At 37.9% G+C, this 14,688-nt stretch overlaps 1 long non-coding RNA gene across 1 annotated transcript; it reads right to left on the bottom strand.

The window, feature by feature from the left end:
- Positions 1-4,631: 4,631 nt before the first annotated feature.
- LOC127560394 (uncharacterized) lies at positions 4,632-12,461 on the bottom strand. The gene is made up of 3 exons (XR_007953324.1): positions 12,005-12,461; positions 8,705-8,751; positions 4,632-4,762 (listed from the first exon to the last, which is right to left on the bottom strand). It is a non-coding gene; the product is annotated as an uncharacterized LOC127560394 (long non-coding RNA).
- Positions 12,462-14,688: the final 2,227 nt, after the last annotated feature.

Here is a 14,688-nt window from a genome sequence, read left to right as displayed (position 1 = left end):
TATTAAAAAATAAACATTTTAAAAATGTCCCTCAGTTGTGTGTGGTCTCTGTCACTATTACAGTGATGGGAAAAGAAGAATTAATGATTCCATTAGCACAAAAAAATCACCAAAACATGAAATTAATCATATGCTAATAGGCAAGATATGATTGATTATTTGATACGATAGGAGTCATGTCAGATTAATTTTTTGCAGTAAGACCACAGACTCTTTAGAAAAAAGGTCAAAATCAACATCAAATTAGAAAAAAGGCAAATGATGAGTAGGTAGTATGAATAGTTGCCATGGCTGACTGACATGCCAAAAAATGAGAAATAGAAAACGACTAGTGCATTGAACTATGATTATGATAAGATCCTGGGGTTTTTAGATGGACTCTCATGGGTAAGAAAAAGTAGAGGAAGAAGGAAACAATTGGAACAGAAAATTATGGCTCACCAAGGAGACCAGTCAAAGGTAAAGTTATTTTCTCAGAAAAATACACTAAACCTCTTGTCAAAGACTCTGTAGGGGTCTAGGTCAGACATTCAATAACACTTCCCTGGGACAAGTGGGCTTCTGATGGGGATAAAATTAATTTTAGGCACTGAATTTGAACATCTGTCAGGTCTGAGGATGTGAAAGTCCACCATGCACAAAAAGATTCAAATTGCTCCATGGCCTTGGCCATAGGACATAGTGTTGATAATAAATTTGATAATACAGGTTAGAACAAAAAGTTACTGAGTGCTGAATTCCTGTCTTAGATGGACAGTCAGCCAGATTTCAGGGGATAATATCATTTGAAGATACAGACATGAATAGAATGATTTTTCTATCTAATTTATAACTGAAATTATATGTGCTATCTCCTATTAGATTATAAGCTCCTTGAGAATAGGATCTGAATTCCTTTTCTAGTTATATCTCACTATATATAAAGTGCTTAATAAATTCTTACTCATCCATTTATTTATTCAAATAGCCAATGGGTTACCGAAGTTGTTTGACTTAAGGATGTCCCAAATCATGTTATAGTACCAAATAGGTCACTGAATTCTACAATAATGTAATAAACTATGTGAATTCATTTGTAACCTCTGCAACTGGTCCATGAAAAAGTTGGTATTATAAAGACTTATCCCTAACCACAACAAAGGCATCTTCTTTTGGACTGTCTAAGGAAGGGTTATACAAGGAAAGTCACAGAGAAGACAATGTAAAATACAATACACAAGCAAACCCATTCTACTTGGACAGGTAAAGAATGAACAGGACAAGGGAATGGAGTATATAGTATTTGACATATGAACCCTACCAGCAAGGAAAAAAACCAAGAGGTAGAATTTCCTTCTGTAACACCTCTGCAGAATATAGCCATATATAAGGAAAATGAAACTGAGAATTACACAAATAACTCTGGGAGCAGGGAGAAGAGTCATCCAGGATTCTGAGAACTGTGTATGAGTTCATCAATAATTCCCTAATGTAGCTTCTCCACCTGGGTTCACAGGACTCTCTTGGGACAAGTCTTCCTCATGATAATCCTAAAAGTAATGGAAGACAACTATCACATTTCTAAGTCTTCTCTTCTTGAGGCAACATATCCCTGGTTCCTTCAATAGATTCTCTTTTGGCATTATCTGAAGGTATTTTATCATACTGGTCACCCTCTCTCTTGGATATCCACTAACTTTTAATATCATCCTTAAAATGCATATATTATTATTATTAATGATGATTGGATTAGATAGAATACAGTAGAATTAGTATGTCCCCAGATCTCAATTCTAGGCCTCCCTTTATGCAACTAATGTTTGCATTAATTTTTTTGGCTGCCATATCACACATACTTTTGGCTATTTTTGAGCTTGAAATCCACAAAAATTCCCAGCTTGGTTTCCACACCTCCCCCATATTATATTTATGAAGTTGAGATTTTAATCCAAATATTAGATTTTATATTTATTTTATTATATTCTATCTTATTAAAGTAAGCCCAATTTTAGCATGTCAAAACCTTTTTTGGGTTTAAGCTTTGTAATCCAATTTATTAGCCATTCCAGGTTGCCATCTCTGCCTTTGTTTAAATCACTGAAAAAATACAAAATAATATAAAGCCAAGCATAGATATCTGATGCACTAGAAAACTTCCTTCTGAATAGATGTTTATTAATGATTTTTCTTTGAGTCTAATCATGTGACCAATTTTGAAGCTAATTACTTATACTGAGTTAGCCTATATCTTTCACACAAAGGTGTTATAAGAGATTTTTTCAAATGTTTTGCCAAAAATATAGGTAAACCATTGCTAATGCAGTCTGCTGATCTACCAGGAACTGTCAAAAGAAGAAAATGAAGTGATTCTGATATAACCTGTTCTTAATGAAGCTGTGCTAGGTCTTTTTGATCATGCTTCCTCTTCTAGATGTAACTGCCTATGCCAACAAACACTTGCTCCCCCTGCCAAGAAGAGATAGAGAGCAGCCAAGGGCAACACCAGCTTAGAATAGAAACTCATTTGTAAAACTTTTTGGTGGATGATGGCAGAGGATGGCAGAAGACCATAAGCCATATTACTTCATAAAATAGCAAAAAAGTGTTGGAAATATAAATAAGTCCACTGAAAGCTTGGTGTGAGATCTAACTGAACCACATCATCCCCAAGAACCTGTTGAGATTTAACTGGCAGGAAAGGACAACAAACAGATGGAAATTGGAACAAATTTGCTAATTTTTCTCAAGAGCTATTTTTGCCATTAATGAGTGACTGAGGTACCACTATATTCTGACTTCGACCTCTCAAACGTGAGAGGTAGAAAGGGATCTTAAGAAGGCAAAATTGGGAAAGGTGCCTGGACTATCTCAGTGCCTCCTGAAGAAATCCATGTGTAGGTGATGAAGTTTTGAAAGCATGAGGACTCATTTTATAAGATATCTGAAGGAGAATAAGTATCAAAAGCACAAGAAAAATCATGAACATTGTTAATGCCCCCAAAGGTGATCTAGAAAATATCAATTACATTCACCAACTATATGTGCCTTTGTGACTTTATGAAATCTTCATGAAATTGATCTACCAAAGTAATGTTTATAAAACCTATTTTCGGGGAGTTGTTGCAAAGAAACTGATCTGAGTTATTGTTATGCTTTATTTTAAGAAATATGAAAGATACAAAACATGTATTCATATTTCCTTCCTTGCTGCTCTCAAATTTTTCCTTGAGATTTAGAGCTATAAAAGAAAGTAGAGAATGGCAATACTTAGAAGAGGGAGATCGGTGGCACTTAGTAACTATGTAACCTTGGGAATATCATAACTGTAGCCTCAGTTTTATAACTTGTAAAATGGGGCTCATAATATTGTGGTATCTCATAGAATGCAAGTTCTTGAAGGGTTGAGAATTTCACTTTTGTATTTGTATCCCTGGTACCTAGTACAGAACACGGCATATTAAGAGTTTCATTAATGCTTCTTGATTGATGGATGAATTGATTGGCTGCCCTTCTTAAAGAGTTATTGTGAAACTTACATGGAATAAGATAAATGATGGTGTTTGCTTTCCATAAATCCCAATTATTTTTTATTATTCCAGAACTCTGATTTCCAGGTAGGGATCTAGAGCGAACTGCTAATATTCCTTATTCCAGAATTTCATCAAATAAACTACTCTTGGAGAGAATGGTTGGAAGACATGCTCAAGTTCAAATCTCAGTTCCAACATGAGTTCCATATCTGCATTTGTAAAATAAGTGTGTTGGACTAACATAATCTCTCAGGTCCATTCTGGTTCTAATTTCTGGGTATTTCAAGGCTATAGAGCTGGCTTAATAGCCTGTGGATTCGGCAGCTCAAGGAAATTAGAGAGGTCTTGTCCATTACTTGGGCTGGGCTGGATGGCTCCCTACATTCTCTTCCCAAGTGTTTTTCCCATTCTACTTGTAAATGATTTCACCTGATGGGGCTTCAATTTCTTCCCTGAGAATGCTGGCTCATTAGGTCCATTAGCACTTCCACTGATTTCCCCACAGCAGGCAATCAGAAAAGCATTAGTTCAAGTGGCAGCCACATGACCGCTGATCAGCATCAGTGTGGCAAGTCTCTCTCCTAGCACCCAGGGCTCTGGTGCACCCTCTGCTTTGAAGGCCTCCCAGACTGCTGCCCTGTTCTAGGAGCCAGTGTTTCTGGTTAGAGACATCAGCATATCCTTGACCTTTATGAGATCTGCATTGCCTATGCAGCCATTCAGTGCTGAGCGTGAACTGAATCATTTTCAGAACTGCTGGGGGAGGGGGAGGTGGTAGAACTTGTATTAAGTAAAGTACCAAATATATTTGCTGCATCAACCAGTTCCCTCTCTTTCCTTAAATGGGCTTTGTTCATAGCAACCCATTGGGGACAAAAAACTGACTGAAGATTTCTTTGCATTAGGGATGAAAGGGATGGTATCATGATTTGGACCACATAGCATTGATATCTATTTTCCATCCTTGAACTCATCCCCAGTCATATAAAGTTAATAAGAGGATTATTAAATAGCTTATGTGAACAAAAAGCCGGGATGATACAGAAGGGAATGTACTTGAATGGATCTTGGAATCAGAGGACCGAGTTCCACTCCGAATTTTTAGTTTTTTTACTTACATAACCAAAGGAAGTCACATAAGCTCCCTAGGTCAGGGTTTCCTCATTTGTTACACAAGGTAGTTAGTCTTGCTGGCTTTTGAGGCTCCTCCACTTTCAAATCCATGATCCTGTGACATTCTGTTCTCCAGGTTTCTGAACAAACAACAAAATGTGCTCTTTTTTGTTTATCAGCCAAAGCTATTTCTTAATTGAGGATAGGAGAGATGATACACAGCTTTCAAAACACAGAGAATCAACAACAGCGTTGGAGGTGCTACAGACTGTCAATCTTTCAGAACACAATGAGGTCCATAGAGACCGCAAGCAACATAAACAGCGGTTCGGCTGGGGCTGAATTACTTGTTTTGCATGTGAGTCCCCTCTAAAATCCTCCTTTGAGCATTCTGGCCTAGCACTGCCCCATGGCATTAAAGGCCATGTCTACAGAACATGGAAGAAAATTCTCTATTTAGATTTTGTTTGCTGCCCAAGAGCCAACCTAACTAAGGAGGGAAGCTTCAATATTCATACATTGGCCATTAGATGATGGATTTTTTGGAAATGGCAATGCATGAAACAAAGCAATATTTAAAATGACCATCAGTTTAATATGGCTCCTTCCATTTCTGTTTTGGGAGGCTGTAAAATCTTACAGTGGATGGAGATCTGGGCCTGAAGTCAGAAAGTTTCTGAGTTCAAATCCAGTCTTAGATACTTATTAGCTGTGTGTCCCTTAAGAAATCATTCAATCTATTTACTTCTGTTTTTTTCTACTATAAAATGGGAATAAGAATAGAACCTACCTCCCAGCATTGGCAGGATCAAATGAAATTATGTTTGTGAAGAGATTAGCACAATGCCTGGTGCATAATGGATATTTATTATATGCTTTTTTCCTTCTTTCCTCCTCCTTCCTTTCATTATTTCCTTCCTTCTTTTCTTTTTTCCTTCTTTACTGCTTTCTTTTTTCTTTCCTTCTCTTTCTTCCTCCCCCCTTCTCTCTCTGCCTCCCTCTCTCCCTTTCCTCATCCTTCCTTCTTTCCTCTTTCTTTCTTCCTTCCTTCTTTCCTCTCTCTTTTCCTTTCTTCCTTCCTTCCTTCCTTCCTTCCTTCCTTCCTTCCTTCCTTCCTTCCTTCCTTCCTTCCTTCCTTCCTTCCTTCCTTCCTTTCTACTTTTCTTTTTTCTTTTTTCCTCTCCTTTCTATCTCTCTTCTCCCTTCCTTTTTTCTTCCTTCCTCCTTTCTTTCCTTTTTTCCTTCTTTCCTACTTTCCTTCCTTCTCTTTCCTCCTCCCTCTTTCTCTCCTTCCCTCCCTCCCTCCTTCCTATCTTTCTTCTTTCCTTTTTCCTATCTCTCCTTTCATCATGAATGTCTGGTGCCCAGAGTAAAATAGAAGAAACCAGAATTTATTACACCTGCATAGTTCTGCTTAGCAGTTATAAAGAAAAAGTTTGCTCTGTATTCATTACCTAAGATCTTCTCTCCCTAGAAATGGAAGCTTTTATATTTTTAAAAGTAGATCCCCTTTTCCTCCTGTGCACACTAATAATCAAGGTCATAGCTCTTCCTTTAATTTTCTCCAAATGTCATTCAAGTCTTAGTTCTGAATGTCATGCCTCAGTTTTTTTTTTTTTTTTAGACATTTGGCTGTTTTTTGGAATATATTGCTATAGTCCAAAACTTCAATAGGATGGGTTATTGTGGTTTATTTTTCAGCCATGTGAGACCCTTTGAGATCCCTTGTTTCTCTTGGCAAAGATAGTGGAGTGCTTTGCCATTTTCTTTTCTAGTTCATTTTGCAGAGGAGAAAATGGAGGAGGGAAGGGAAAGGAACAGAGGAGAAAGGAAGAGAAGGGAAAGAAAGTGACTTAGCCAGGGTCACACAGGTAGGATGTGTTTTCTCAGAAAGAGGAATGCAGTCCTGGTACTCTATAAATTGCACCAATTAGGGCTGAAGATCAGCCTTATATTGACTTGGTAATGTTTTTACTCCGCCTGCATTTCAGTGTCATAGTTCACCCTCTGGCTATCCTGATCATGCCTCCAGCAATCTTGTGGCTTTGGAGGCAGCTAGATAGTCCAGAAGATACAACACTCAGTCTAGAACCAGGATCATCTGACTTCAGATCTTTTGTCTAAGTCACTTAGGAAGTGTGTGACCCTGATTAAGTTATTTAGCCTCCATTTGTCTCACTTTCTTCAACTGTAAAATGGGAATTATGATGGGGACTACCTCCCAGGGTTGTTGTGAGCATCAAATCAGAGATAATATTTGGCACAGTGCATGGCACTTTGTAATAGGTGGCTCTTTTTCCTGTTTGATTCTGATGAATCTCAGACGTCAAGACCAAGCTTTCTCATTCCTCTTTTCCATCCCAACTCCTTGTTTTTGTGGTTGTTTCTATCCCATTGTAATCATATTCATTTTAAAATAAAAACTATTGAGGGCAGAGGCTATTTTTATTTTTGTCTTTGTTTTTCTGACTGGCACAGAGTAGGTTTTTCATAAAAGCTTTGTTGATTGACTAGTTGATCTTTGGCCCCAAGCTTGCTGCTGATTTCAAATAGCTTTAACCTCTTAGCTGCCCTCAAAACTCACCCACATTTGAACAAAGACATCATGAGAATAAACAATAAATAGAAAAATAGGACATGGTCCATCTGACTTCCTACATGACATGACTGGCTATCAGGCATAGGAAAAATGGCAATTGAATCTCAGGAACCCTCCTTATATCATATAGGTCACACATCTAGAGCTAGAAGGGAGGACCCTTAGAATCTATTTATTTATTTATTTTTCCTTAGAGACTAGTTAGTCCTATTATTTATGAGGAAACTGAGGCTCAGGCAAAGAAAGAGACATATTCCACAACCTAGAGGTAGGAAGTATCAAAGGAGAGATCTGAACCCAGCTCCTTTGATCCCTAAGCTGATGCTCTTTCCAATAGGACAAACTGCCTCCTAAGCTGCTTAGGCCATCAGCAACCTGGGGAACCGTCCCGATCATTACAGTTACTGGTACATTTGCAGGGTCTGTGAATTAAAACATCAGGGCACCATTCCCAGATATTTCTCATCAAACGTGCCCACTCTTATTCAGAGAGATCATTGGTATTCATCCCCACAAGCCCACCGACACTTCTCAATATATCAGTCCATGAAATTCCATGAATATGCCAACGAGCAGCAAAGTGCATGATACAGAAGCAAAAAGGAAGCCGTAGCCAGACTCATGAAATGATAATCATAAACAGCCAGTCTCCCTGCCTGAATCTGCGTCCTCACCACAATATTCCAACATTTCCAGAGGATCCAAGCATCCTATTAGACAGCATTTCCCAAGAGTCCCTTTTTCCTCTCCTTCCTCCTCCCCCTCCTTTTCTTTCTCCTGCTCCTCTTCCTCTTCTACCTCCCTCTCTTCCTCCCCTTCCTTCCTTCTCTCTCTCTTCCTCTTCCTCCCTCTTCCCCCTCCTCCCTTTCTTCCTCTTCCTTCTCCTCTTCCTCCTCCTCCCCTTCCTCCTCCTCCTTCTCTTTTTCCATCTTCTCCTCCATCTTTTCCTCCTCATCTCCCTTCTCTTTCTTCCCCCTTCCTCCTCCTCCTCCTCTGTCTGTCCATCTGTATGTCTGTCTTTGTCTTTCTCTATCTCCTTCTCCTTCACATGACCCTCTCTGTACCACTAGAAGATACACATATCTGCAGAGATGCAATTCTCTAGCCAAGCAGGGTATATTGCTCATCTCAAAGCTTCTTTTGACACTGGGATGTTTCCTGTAAACAGATCCAACTGGGGCAATTAGAGTATACTTCAAATACTTCTCATAGAAAATTTCACTGTATGCTCAGAGACTTAAGATCATGATCTTATGATCTTATGTTAATATTACCCCTCCCTTCCTGCCCAATCCATTATAGAAGTTCTCATACTATCTTAATGCTCTCAGGAACTGGGGCAGAGTGAGAAAAAGAAAAGGGCAGAGGATTTGTAGATAAAAGTGAGCTCCCCATTCAACAGTCTAGCCTGGTAGTAAAATGGATAGTGTGATAGATCTGGAGTGAAGAAGAGCTGAGTTCAAATATGACCTTAGGTACTTACCATCTGACCCTGGGGAAGGCAACCTCTCTCAGCTTCAGTTTCCAAATCTATAAAATGGAATAATGATAGAATATATCACATGAAATAATATCTGTAAGCCTTAAGCACTATATAAATTCTTGCTATTAATATAATAAAGTTGATATGCTACTTCAGAAAATGAATTGGGTAGATGCTTTGTGAAGAATCTGTGGAAGATATGAACTGATGCAGAGTGAAGTGAAAGAACCAGGAGAACATTTTTCACAGTAATAGAAATAATGTATGATGAAGAACTGTGAATGACTTAGCTATTCTCAGCAACACAAGCAATTCCCAGACTTTAGCAATCCAAGACAATCTCAAAGGACTCATGATGAAGCATGCTATCAACCCCCAGAGAAAGAACGATACTGTCTGAATACAGACTGAAGCATGGTATTTTTTAGTCTTCCTTCCTTCCTTTCTTCCTTCCTTTCTACTTTCCTTTCTTTTCTCCTTTGTTCTCCTTTCCTCTCTTTTCCTTTCCTTTCCTTCCTTCCTTGCTCTTTCTTTTTTTTAATCCACTCTTTTTTTCTTCTTTCTTTCATTCCTTCCATTCCCTTCATACATTGTAAATGTATAAACTATATTGGATTGCTTACTGTTTCACAAAGTGGGGATAGGAGAAAATGATAGAATTTGGGACTCAAAACTTTAAAGAAATGCTTAAAATCATTTTAATGTGTAACTGGAGGAAAATAATAGTATATATGTACATATATATAAAATCTATACATATAATATCTAAAATCTTTCTCTATCTATACCTATATGTATATATACAAATGTCTACATGTATATATATATATTTAAAAATCTATGGAAGAACATGCAAATGAGGTATATGTCTTACAATCTGCTCCTTCTTGAGAAGGTATGCTTACTTACATCCATGAGATATTACTGAATTGCTTGAATAGATAGTGTTTAATAGTTTTATGTCAAAATAGAGAGAAAATGGTTTCTGATGCAATATTCTAGGGATCTCTGAAGGGCCTTGTGTTGTTGAACATTTTTATCAATGATTTGGATAAAAGTTTAGCCCCTGACCCAGCACTCAAAGCTCTACGCCTACCCAAGTCACATTCAATATGGTTTAGAATCCCTCCAGAAGGAAAACAAATTTGGGAGATGCTAGAAGAAAATTGTGCTGTCTAAATAACTCACATTAAAAATAGAAGTAAAAGTCAGAACTATTGTGTTTCCATGTCATAGTTTTCAGTTCCTTAATAATCTTCCAAAGTCATGTCTTTGGTCTTCCTCTTTCTTTAAAGAGCTAGTGCTACCCAGATTCTTCTCTCTTTTTTTTTTTTTCAAAGAGGCCAGATTCCCAACATTCTTCAAATCTGGTATTGGGAGCAGGCTGACTGTAGGCACTGCTACTCAGGACAACCCCCTTTTCTTGCTAGAAGTTTGTATTTCAGGATCACACTGACCAAGGAACCCTACCCCTTTTCTGCTATCCAAGGGGCAACAACACCTAGCATTCAAGCCACATGATTTCCCCTATTCACAGTTGCCCTTTGTGTGATAGCAAATGAGTCTCTGCAGTTGCCTCTCCAGAGCTGACCAAAAGCTTTCTTCTCAGGTCATTTGGGCAAAAACACATAACTTCCATGTTATTCTACTCCAAGCAGTGCCCTCCTTCCTCTCTAGTGGGTCAGATCTATTCTTAATTACACCCATCTTTGTCTTCTGAAAAAGGGAAAAGAAGGCAAAAAGGGGAGAAAATGCCCATATTCTCAACAAAGACTTTTTTATAGGTCTGGCACAACCAAGTCAATGTATTTATCCTCATTAATACCGAGACTGAGCAAGAAGATGTCCTCTTTTGTCAAAGAGGTATATCAATAGATGTCCCTAATCCTCTATGCAAGGTTGGCAATTCCCACATCTTCTATAGGAAGATACAATTAGACCCAAAGACTTTCTACCCACTAATCTCATCAAACTGATCAGAGAGCACTTCTGAGAAATCTGTTTCAAAGGCAAAAATGGGATGCTCATCAAATTTGCCCAAGACACAAAGCTATGTTGTGTAACTAACATTATGGGTGATGGAATTCAGATTACAAAAGATCTTGAAAGGTAAAGACATTGAACTGAAGCAAATTAAGACCCAATTTACCGAGATTAACGTAAAGTCTTACACTTTGGTTAAAAAATCAATCATTTTGATACTTCCCTAAGATCATCAGTCAGGAAATAGAATAGATTACAGCATCAGAAGAGTATAGATTTAAGATCAAGGTCTTTCTAGAGACCATTTAGTACAAACCTTGCATTTTATAAAGAATGAAAGCTCACACACATAATTGCATCTCAGGCAGTATTGTTCAATCCATGTGCCCTCTTTCTGGTGCCTTATTCACAAGCAGAAGAAGGGGGGATGCAAAACTATCTGATGGATTTGACAGTTGGCAAAGTCAACATGAGGAGCTTGATATGTTAATCAAGAAAGCTAACACAATTTGCCTTTAATCTCTATTGAGGATCATAGCATTCAGGAATAAGGAGGTGATCTTCCTACTGCATTCTGTCCTGGCCAGACTACATTTAATGTTTGCATTTAGCCTTTGGCTATTGTAGTAAGAACATCAATAAGTGTTATTCCTTTAATAAAGAAGGAAACTACAAAGTTGGTGAAGGGGCTTAACTCTATGTCACAGGCAGATCAGTTGAAGAAATTGTGGGATTTTTAGCTTGGAAAAAAGAAGACTCAGAGAGGAGGATGATTGATAGGGGAAAATTGCCTCCTAGTATTTAATGGTCTGTTGCGTAAAAGAAGAATTACTCTTGTTATGTTGTTATCCTAGAACAAATGGGCATTGCAAGAGATAAAGGTGGGATTATTTAGAAAAAAACAATTTCCTACCAAATGGAATTATTCAAAGGTAGAATGGGCTTCCTCATGTGATGATGAGCTCTCCCTCCCTTCACACAAAAGCTGGTCAGATGGTTACTTTTCTGGAATGTCATAGAGGGAATGTTTTTTGGGGGTATAGGTTGAACTAGATGGTTCTTTTTAATTCTGAGATTCTGTGAAATACTGAAGTATATCATGAGAGATTACTCACTGTCTCCCATTAGCAGGAGCCTATAGGGGTACAAGGAGTAACAGTAGCCCAGTGATAGAATTCTGGGAAGCCTTAACTGAATAGGACTCTTAGAGCAGATTTGGAGATACAATTAACTTTACAATTCAGAACACAACTCAGTGCCCTTCTACCCAGTCTCAATGAGGTCCCTTTTTTTCTTCAGCAATCCTGACATACTTACAGCTCAGTAGTCAGCTGGCTCCATGAAGTCCCACAGTCTGTGTAAAGACCAGAAGGGGAGCCACAACACAATCCCCTCTGAAGCTTTTAAGCTTTTAAACTCTGAAACATGGGGCAGAGGTTTATATGTCTCCAGCCAATCCTTGATGTTTCTGTCAAGGCCATGATTAACATCCAATTATATCATCGGAAAGAGCCAGCTTAAGGTAAGTAAATGGAGAGCCTGTGACCCGCTAGCCTTGTGACATCACCACCTTTTGTCTTCAGAGGGGTATTTTTTGTGATTTACACATTACCCAGAGGCCTCTGACTTCTGGGAATGATCAGTCTGGTGTGAGATGCAGTGTTGTACAGAGGGAAGAAAAAGTATTGAGTTCTCCCACTTTCAAGCTTGACTCTGTTACTTACTACTACTTCTTTGAGTCTCTGCTTTCCCGTATGGAATATGAGGGATTTAGATGATCTAGAAAGCCACTTCCAGGTCTGAATCAATGATCTTATGATCTAAAAACAAATTAAAACTTCCAACATTCATGCTTAGAATCTTCTGTATTTTGGTGCCTTCAAACACCATAGCATCAATTTCCCATAGCATCTATTTCCTTAATTTCCATAACCTACCTCTTCATTCCACCTCTATCTCTTATAGGAGTAGCTGTACTTTGGATTTACCATCACCTACTGTACCACTTCCAATATTTTAATCTCTAAAATTATCTTTTCTTATAAGAATTTCTTCCATACTGTCCTATTCTCTCTGTATTCTCCTACTAATTCTTTTCCTTCTTCACTTGACTCTTTATTTTCTCCTTCTCTTCCCCAATATGTAATCTTTGCTCCAATTTTACTTTATTCATAGCCTTGATACTATGAGCTGATATTCAGTTATATACTCTTCAACACATTGCCCCTTATTCCTTCCACTTTTTGCATTTGTCATCTCCCAATCCCGGGTAACCCCTCCACTTACCTTCTCTACTGCTACTCCCATGCTATTGACTACTAGTAGAAATCCCATAACCATGACAGTGATGTCTATTACAAATGCTTCTTTTCTAACCTCAATAGGACCATCACTGCTGTGTAGAAACCCTCTTGTTGTTCCCTAAAAGTTTTTCTTTTCCAATTTCCTCAGCAACTGTTTTCAAATGCTCCTGTTTTCTCCTCAGACTTCCAAACTCTCCTCAAGCTCCCTCTCTCCCAGTTTTTCTGATTTGCTGAATATGTAACAGATTTTTAAGAGCTAAAGGTTTTTATATTATTTGTTATTAAAAGTTTGTGAATAACTATGCAATTTGAAAAAATAAGACCATGAAAGACAACATTGGCTTTATAGCCTTCAAATCTTTTTTCTAAAGTTTACCACTTGTGTGACCTTGAGACAACCTCTCTGAATCTCATTTCTTCTTATATAAAATAAAGTGATGGGACTAAATGGCCTCTGAAGTCCTTTCTAGTCTTTGGTTTAATTGAGAGTCAATCATGAATTTGCAATCATACCTGTTGGGTTTGAACTAGACACTTCCTACTATATGACCATTACATTTCTCTGTGCCTCAATTTCTCCATCTGTAAAGTGAGAAGGTTGCACTTGATGATTTTTAAGGTCCCTTTTCCCTTGATGTATGATCCAAAGAAAGGACCATCTTGCCTCACTCCTCTGGAACCATCTTTGAGAAAAACATAAAAGGATTTTTCAAAGAATGGCCAAGTGTTTTAAGAAGGCTGCTAAGTGGGTTTGTTCAGATGAAGCAAGCTCATCGTGTTATATATATGTTAACATCAGCCTGGAGGGCTCAGCAACATTTTTTAAGTACCCGAAGGCTACTGTATTTGTTGGTGGAAGATTTACTGTCAGCTAGACTCATTATCCCAGATTCTCTACTGTTAATTAATTTTTACCTCAATTCCAATGTTTTTTCCTTGTTCTCATTTTCCAAGGTTTTGGTTCAGTGATTTACAACCTTTTTCTCTACTTTAAAAAACCAACATGAATCAAAAGGGCTTTGCCTTTATTTAACAAGAGAGAAAAAGGGAGAAATGTGGATGTGGCTCAAGTTTGGTAAGAATTGATTGACAAAATTTGCCAAAAGGGGAAACCAACTACAGGGGCCAGTCAAGACTGGTAAGAAAGTAAGGGAACTCATACACTTCTTTGAGTCAGAAATAGCTACCTCTAAGAGCTACCCCCAGATTTCTATCCCAGAGTAGTTCTTACAACCACTCAGAAAAAATTTTTGTAGAGGGGCAAGCCTGAGGTAGGTGGAATGAGAACTGCCTTCAGTTATGTGCTACCTGTAGTGGAGAGAAAAATGTTCCAGTAGACTAAAAGTCATTGCCAAGAAGATGGGATTTTATTTTTAATCCTACTCCCACAATCCTCCTAGAAGAGAGTTGTTAAAACTTTTTTATTTTCAAAACATATGCATGGGTTATTTTTCAACACTGATCTTTGCAAAACCTTGTGTTCCAAATTTTCCCTTCCTTCCCCCTACTCCTTCCCTTAGATGGCAAGCAATCCAATATATGTTAAACATGTTAAAATATATGTTAAATCACACACACACACATATTTATACAATTAAGAAGACAATTTTTAAAAAACAAAACAAACCAAATTTCTTATTTATTTATTTATTTGAACATTCATTAAAATTTTTTGAATATTGAATTTTCTCCCTCATA

Source organism: Antechinus flavipes, chromosome 4 (genome assembly GCF_016432865.1).
Source record: "Antechinus flavipes isolate AdamAnt ecotype Samford, QLD, Australia chromosome 4, AdamAnt_v2, whole genome shotgun sequence".
Lineage (NCBI taxonomy): Eukaryota > Metazoa > Chordata > Mammalia > Dasyuromorphia > Dasyuridae > Antechinus > Antechinus flavipes.
The sequence above is the reverse complement of the archived record's forward strand: the minus strand, read 5'-3'. Positions and strand labels throughout refer to the sequence as shown.